Here is an 8,347-nt window from a genome sequence, read left to right on the forward strand (position 1 = left end):
AATAGGAAATTTCGGCTTTTTTTAGTAGCCGATCTGTGGGAGTCGCCTGCCTTGAACCTGGGCAGTCAATATACCGAGGCCCCAAATGCTTTTTCACCATTCACTGAACACCTGCTGTGTTGCGCCCGCCGACCACCCACACCCGGTCCCACACTGCTCTTCTCCAAACAGCAGACGCGGCGCAACTACTGAGTTTCGAACCTCTCTGGCTAGAATCTCAACTCCAGGACTCATGTATGGCCCTCCACAAGGTCTCCCTCTGTGCTCGGTTTCCTCCTCTGTTCAGTGAGAATACCATCACAGCACGCACGTGAGACCATCGTCCTCAACGCATTCACACCGGTGAAGGACTGAGGACACGGACCGGCAAAGTGTAAGCACAGAGTAAATGTTGGACTCTGCACGTGTGGGCTGCCACCGACTATACACTCCATATGAGACACCTACGAAGCACCAGGCTAAAAGCAGAAGGTTTAGTGATGAGTAACACCAAGCCCAGCGCTCCAGTAGGTCAGAGTCTAGAAAGAGCCAATGCTTACAAAAGAAGTGATCAAAGCAGGGGGAACTAAATGCTACATTAATAATAATAAAGAAATGAAGGAGGGCTAGTGTCTGTGTGGGATTTGTGGGTGCTGGGGACTAGGTAAGGCTAGCAAACACTCTATCCTTCCCACCCAGAGCTTTAGGGAGACTCCCTAGGTTTTAGGTTCTACTTAAGGAACCAAGGTCCCTCAGGAAGGGATGCTGCGGGCGTCTTGATTCAAACCAGAGGCCACACTTGTGACACAGTGTGCAGAGCTCTGCTGGCGGAGCAAGGAGGAACAAGCTCGTCTCCGGGGGTGAGTGGGGAGGCTGTGCAGAGGACGCGACATTTAAAGGCTCTGTTGTTTAAAGGATGCTGAGAAAGAGAAGGGTTTCCGGGCAGGCGCGGGGGCACGTGATGCAGGGTCTAGCGGTGGAAATGGTGTGGTCATGTACAGAGAACCGTGAAAAGTTGTCTTGCCTGAAGCAGAGGGCAAGTGTGGGAGCTCCGGCCAGAAAGAGGCCTTGAACACCAAGTACAGTGTTCAGACTTCTTGCTGCGAAAGCCCAAATTGTTGAAGTTTCTGATGGGGGGGGCGTGTTGCTGAGCAAAAGGAAGCAGTCCTCCCCCCTCCATTCCTCTGTAACCCCCACCCCTGGCCCCCAGGAATCTGGGCCAAGGCAGGATCCTCAGGCTTCTCATTAAGGCACCCCATCAAGGGGCCTGTCCAGCCTCCATATGGTGCGTGAATAATTCACGGTGACGGAGCGTGTTTGTGTGGGATGGCAGCCAAAGGCCCCAGTGCTTCCTCTCTCACTCGGCTGGCCAGCAAGCTCCCCCAGGGCCCTCGGGGAGGAGTCAGAGGCCCTGGAGCACCCAGAGACTCCCTCCAACATGGCCTGCCCCTGGGGAGGCAGAGATTTCACGGTCCAGGAAGGCTGCGGAGAGCAACCACCCGCACGCCTCCACCCCCGGCCCTGGTTCCCAGGGAAATCACGTTCAAGTCTAACCCCATGAAGGCCTCATGCGGCCTTGTGTGTTCTCAGGGCATGTCTCAGAAACAGGCCAGAAAGGTCTGACATGGCTGAGGGCACAGGGCCCGATGCAGGACCCAGCCATGCGGGGCAGGGTGGCAGAGGCATGGTGTGCCGGGCTGCCCCCGGAGGAGGCTGCGGGGAGGGGGGCGGGGGGAGGTTCCAGCCCAGTTCCGTCACCAGCTGCTTCAGCAAGGGCAGTCACTGTGCCTTATCTCCCTCCCTGCCCACGAAGCAGGTCCCAGAGCACCCTTAAGCCTCTGTATCGTCCCTCCCTCCGTGGCAAAAATGACACCCGTTTACCAAATGCAGGTCATCACAGATGTGACTGCAATTCACAAGGAAAAAAAGACTTGTCTCCATCCCAGTTCCAGGCACAGATCTCCTAAAACTCTTGGAATTTCCTAAGAAAGGGGTTGAAGGAGGTGTCTTTTGTTATGTTAAATGAGGTAACTTTTGGAAAGCCCCTGAGTCACCTAAGGCTGAGGGCTGGCTGCCAGGGTTGGAAACTTCAGCCCCTCCCTCTGACCTCCCGAGGGGAGAAGGGCCTGGAGGTTGAGTTCTGTGGCCTATGGCCAATGATTGAATCAATTGTGCCCATATGATGAAGCCACCATAAAACCCCCCCAAAAAAGGGTGTAGGAGAGCTTCCAGATCAGTGAACCAGAACACTTGCCCTACGGATCTCTTCACTGTTAATTCATATCCTTTAATATCCTTTGTAATAAACCAGCAATCCGGGAATAACCCGGTTTCCCGAGTCGCGTGAGCTGCCCTAGCAACCTTATCCAACCCAAAGAGGGGATTATGAGAACCTTGGGTTTATAACCAGGCTGTCAGAGCCCAGGGACAAACCTGGACTTATGGCTGGCATCTCGAGCAGGAACAGTGTGTGGAGTCTGATGGAACCTCAGATGAACGTCCTAGAATCTAAATTCGAGCACAGCCTGGTGTCACAGAGAATGGCTTGATGGTGTTTGGAAAAAACACACATCTAAACTGGCATCAAAATCATAGCCATGAAAGCAAAATAGTCTCCAATTTAAAATCTTCCTGTCACCCATAGGGAAGTCACAAGTCACATTCGGCGACACGGAGACACCAAGTTTCATTAGATCTACTTTTGTACCTGAACCAAGCTGGTGAGATGTTGTGGCTCCAAGTGCCTATGGAAGCTTCTTCAGGACGAAAAGAAAAACGCCTTTTGCTCAAATCTTGCCAGGAAAGGAAATGGTTAAATTGGATAAGGATCCCCATCAGGATTCCTAAGAGCTTCCAGAGTTTACCATCTAGGCTTGGATTTTACTAAACTCTTTCTGCAACTCTGAGTTCTATTGTTAAATATAATAACTTGTGTCTGTGTGAGTTTTTAAGATTTCCTTTTTATTTGAGAGAGAGTGAGAGAGAGCACAAGAGGGGAGAAGCAGACTCTCCATGGAGCTGGGAGCCCGACACGGGACTCGATCCTGTGACTCTGGGATCATGACCTGAGCCGAAGGCAGTTGCTCAACCAACTGAGCCACCCAGGTGTCCTAAATATAATAACTTGTAATACTGAGCAGCAGAACTATTTGGCAGGAACTTACTTTTGCTCAGAAGCAAGCACGTGCACACACACATACACACACACACACACCCCGATTCTCATTATTCATGGTAATTTTATGTTCTATAAAGTTGCGATGAACACTGACTTAGTGAATGCCATATCATTGCTCCTAGGGGAAATGAAAGGTTAGGGTCTGGGAGCCTCTGGCCACAACATTTTTACCGACCCATCAACACAGAGCCTTGTTGTGTGTGTTTCTGTTTAAGGACACCTTATTCAATATGTATTGTTGATTCATTAATCCTGTATCTCCTGATCTGAATGTGACTTATCTCACACACCTGCTTTCTCCAGAAGCCACCTCACAGCCTCTGCGCTCCTGAACACAGAGCTCAGGCACTGGCTTGGGACCCATTTTAAATGACGAAATCATAGCGGGGAGAAAAAGGCACCAAGATGCTCAAAACATGGTTCTGACAGGCTGCACAAAGGACCCTGGTTTCCAGGACAAGAGCTGAAACACAAAGTCAGAGCAACTTCCCTCCTGGAACGTGTCAGGTGAATCCGATTTCGTCGCGGCTCTGCATGTGTCCTTGACTGGCTGGAAGGGCCATGAGTATTGACTGGGGAATTACAAGCAAATATTAGCCAGTAGGCAAATGTACAAATACAGAATCCACAAATAATGAGGTTCAACTGTGTGCACATGCGTGTATATACGCATATATTGTGTGGACATATAATATTGCGTGTGATATATACAGATATATATCTATACATTATGTGTGTAGTACATGTCTACGTCACAGTTGACTGGAGTCCGCAGGGATGCTGGCCACTGGAGCTCCCTCCCCTGGCTTCCCCAGGGCCCTGCATGGAGCCGGGAATAGCTACAGCCGTGCTTGGCTGCTCGGGGACAGCAGAGCTGGAATATCTCGGAGTAGCACTAACCCCATATCTCGTGCACTGAACCCTGAGCCAGAGCTTTCTCTGTGGACTCTTGCAAACAGCCTACACTGCCCTCTGCCCAGAAGTCATGCCCTCACATGACCTCCTGGTTAGTGACAACTTAGGCCCAAAGACGCACACAGTCCCCTTGCCCTTAAAGCCCTACTTGACTTCCTCACAGGAAGCTGCCTGGGTATCCTGTGTGCTAATGAGATCCTTTGTATGCCTGTTTCCTCACCTAGACTGCTGGACCCAAAAGGCAGAAACCCTGGCACAACTCTCCATGACCGGGAGCTGTGGAATGTATTGAAATGGAGATGCCAGAAAGGGCAGGGACATTCAGCCCAGGACACTCAAAGTGTGACCAAGCAGCAGCGGCAGCCTCACCAGGGAGCTTGTGAGAAATGCAGATTCCCTGGCCCCTCCCCAGACCTTCAGAAATGGAATTTCTGGGATGGGGGCCCAGAAATCTATATTGTAACACGTTTTCTAGAATAGTCTTATGCCTACTGAATTTTAGAAGCTCTGAGGCTTGCAACCCTTTGGAGACTTGGTGAAGGAACCTATTTCCCCAAAGTCATGCATTTGGTTAAGGACATCCCATGGGGAAGAGGCCAGCAGGTGCCCTCTCCGAAGCCAGCCCTTGACGGAGACAAGCATGGTTCTCATTTGGGTTCTCATTCACGGGGCCTCTCTTCCCGGCTCTCCACTCTTCCTCCTCCTTTATCTCTTTGTCTCTCTCTCCCTCCCCACTTCCCTGACCCTCCCTTCTCTCTCTCATCGAGTGGGGGGACTACCTTCTATTCTCTGGGCATGTCACACAGAACTAACCCTGTGTCCGCAGCCAGCTCAGGTCAATCCAAAGAACACGTTCCTTGCAAGGGGATGTTTTCGTGACGGTCGGAGAATGAGGCAGGGAAGTTAAAGCGGTCCAGTCGGAGGGCAGGAGTTATCTTGAAAGTCTTCCTCCATCCGTTTGTCATCCCTGCCTCCGCCCCCCTCCCCACCTAGCCACCCCCTCCTTCAGCTGTGACAACAGGGTTTGTTTTTCTCTGCCGTGGGCTCTGGGTTATACATACAGGCAACTAGGTGAACGTTCTGGGAGGCCCGTTAGGGTTTCTCAGAATGAGTCATTTTTTCAAAAATAACAAAACCTCTCGACATCACTTGATTTCAGCATTCTCGCCAGGCTCTTGTAATCTCTTTTGCAATTGCATTCCAAGCACGCCTGACTTCTTTCTCAGGCCTGATGGCAAGCCCCTCCACCCCAACCCCGCCCTACCCCGCAGGACTTTGCCGATAGACAAAGAACCCAAGCTCAAGATCAGCAGGACCTGCTCCAAAGCACACTGAGGTCGCAGAAGATGGAACGAAAATGTCTGGAGGCTCCGGAGAGCGGTGGGCGGTGGGGGCGCGGGGTCAGAGGGGCTGCCCCGGCTTTTGATCTATCATGACTCACTGGAATTTGACAAACCACCCTGCTACAGCGCCTTCACCATCCTAAGTGGAACAGGCTAAGAACCCCAAGAGAAGTGACTGCCTTTTTTTTTCTAACATGTCACCATTGTACAAAGCACACTTTACCTCCATCGCCTCGTGCACACATGAGGACAACCAAAGCTCCCGGAGGCTTGGAGAAATGGAATGTCCTGCCCCCATTCTCACCATGATGATGGTCAAGGCTTCGGGGGCCAGGCACCGTAGCAGTGGTAGCTTGAGGATAGGCTTTTTATTCATTGTGCCAACAGGAATGGTAGTATTCACCCCCATTTTCTAGATGGAGAAACTGAGGCTCGGAAAGGTTAACTAACTTGCTCCAGGTCACACAGCGAAGGTCAGCACTGGATTTGAACCCTAGTGTGCACGTCTTCCAATGCATCCTAGGCAAATACTGCTCTCAAAGCCCTGTGCTCTTTCCTCTGCTGGAACTTAGCATCACGGATTTTTTTCTTTTTCTTTCTCTTTTTCTTTTTTGGAGAGAGAGAGCATGTGTGAGTGGGGATGGGGGAGGAGGGGCCGAGAGAGACTCAGAATCTTAACTAGGCTCCACCTGCAAGACAGTGCCTGATGCAGGGCTCCATCTCACGACCCTGAGATCATGACCTAAACTCCAAAACAAAGTCGGATGCTTCACCGACAGAGCCACCCAGATGCCCCTTAGCATCGGGGATTTTCATTGACACTTGAAGTATCTTTGTCCTGTGAGCACTTTAAAGCAAGGAGAGCCCCTTGCTCACTTCTGCACCCTAGCACACAGCTCCCTAGGTGACAGACACACAACCACTGCTGAGTCAAGGCAGGGGTGAGCTCCACCTCTGGCCCTCAGACTGCAAACCTGGACATGTCCCCTCTACACATACCGCCACTCCCGTTCCAGAGCCATCAGAGCTTGTGGTCCCCAAGGAACTCCAGATCTAAACTTGACTGATGTATTTCCCAGCCGTGGTGAAGATACCTCACCCATCCAGCTTTCTCATTTGTACAAACATGCTGCTGGACAGGAGGAAGGCAAGAGGGCCCCCTGGGCTCTCATAGATGAAGGTCCTAAAAGTATGTTGAGTTTTCTCAAGAAGCAAGAAGACAGGGTCTAACACACTGGTTGGTTGAATATTTTTTTGTAAAAAAAAAGGGGGGGGGTTGGTGCCTGGGTGGCTCAGTGGGTTAAAACCTCTGCCTTCAGCTCAGGTCATGGTCTCAGGGTCCTAGGATCGAGTCCCGCATCAGGCTCTCTGCTCAGCAGGGAGCCTGCTTCCTCCCCTCTCTCTGCCTGCCTCTCTGCCTACTTGTGCTCTCTGTCTGTCAAATAAAGAAATAAAATCTTTAGGGGGGGGGGGAGGTGGAGCCAAATTCCATGGAGTTTGTGACATCAGCCCAGTGATACTTTTCACATTTACTTTTGCCGCTGTTAGATCCTGGCACAAAGGAGAAGTGGAAACTCAGAAGTCTTAATGCTCTGAGACTAAAATCCTGTGTGAATCAGATATTTCATGCCCACCCAGTATCACTATTGGTTTTTGCTTCCGCTTTGAGACGCATGCTAGATGTCACTTTCCTCCTGCCCACAGTCCCTTCCTGCCACCTCCGTGCCCAGGCTGAGCTGGGCTGGAGGACCCTTTGCCACGTTTAGCTCCCGGCACACGTCACTTTTGCAGTGAAACTGCCAGCTTATGTACCTATCTGCCAGGAGACGGTGCACCCACGTTTGTGTGTCTGTCCCTGGCTCCCTACTGTGCCCGACGGCTCTTCAGACGCTTAACCAGACGCCTGTAGACCTGTCCCTTAAGAATCGTTTGAGGCTTGCACAACATCACCAATTCCATACTTCCGCAAGGTCTTCGGCTCTTCTCAGGGCACCTCCAAATGCTTCGTCCCCATGATAATCCTGAGAACTCACCAGTGTTTCTCTCCCTATGCCCATTTTTTTAAAAGACTTTATTCATTTATTCAACAGAGAGAGAGAGAATGGAGAACAAGCAGAGGGAGTGGGAGAGGGAGAAGCAGGCTTCCTGCTGAGCAGGGCGCCCGATGGGGGACTTAATCCCAGGACCCTGGGATCATGACCTGAGCCAAAGGCAGACACTTAACAGACAGAGCCAGGCAGGCGCCCCTCTCCTTGTGACCATTATTAAGATGCAGATGCTAAGACTCACCATGTGGACTGACTTGCCCACCACTGCACGGCCAGGAAGGGGTAGAGCCCACACTCACATCACAAAATCACAGACAATGAGGTTTGGGGAAGACCTCGAAGGTCACCTAAAACAGAATTCTTAGGGCATCAGGGTGGCCCAGTCGGTTAAGCACTGCCTTCGGATCAGGTCAATGATCCCAGACTCCTAGTATCAAGCCCCACATAAGACTCCCTTGTTGGTGGGGAGCCTGCTTCTCTCTCTCCCACTACCCCTGTTTGTGCTCTCTCTCTCTCCCTGTCAAATAAATAAATAAAATCTTTAAAAAAAAAAATAAGTCTTTAAACTGTTTTTAGGCAGGGAAACTTTGTTTTTGTTTTTTGGTTTTTTCCTTCTTTCCATAATGAAATCTTACTCAAAATCATAGTATGACTAAGACCTGCTCCTGATGGAGGAAAAATAGAAAAATTGAACACGCATCAGCTCAGCTACTCAGCCTAACCTCAAGAGGAACGGAGAGGGGTTATGAGACACTGTGGAGACACCGTGCGTCCAAATAAACATTCTAGAATGGCTAGATCTATGTTCATATCCCATGTTCTTTCAACTATAGCACTCCAGCTCCCTGAGGTCACCTCTCTCACTCAAAAGGTCCCTCTCGGTC

At 50.8% G+C, this 8,347-nt stretch overlaps 1 long non-coding RNA gene across 1 annotated transcript; it reads left to right on the forward strand.

The window, feature by feature from the left end:
• Positions 1 to 761: 761 nt before the first annotated feature.
• On the forward strand, positions 762 to 2,919 carry LOC131828005 (uncharacterized). The gene is made up of 2 exons (XR_009352177.1): positions 762 to 839; positions 2,624 to 2,919. It is a non-coding gene; the product is annotated as an uncharacterized LOC131828005 (long non-coding RNA).
• The last annotated feature ends 5,428 nt before the right edge of the window (positions 2,920 to 8,347 follow it).

The sequence above is a fragment of the Mustela lutreola genome, chromosome 3 (assembly GCF_030435805.1).
Source record: "Mustela lutreola isolate mMusLut2 chromosome 3, mMusLut2.pri, whole genome shotgun sequence".
NCBI classification, from domain to species: domain Eukaryota; kingdom Metazoa; phylum Chordata; class Mammalia; order Carnivora; family Mustelidae; genus Mustela; species Mustela lutreola.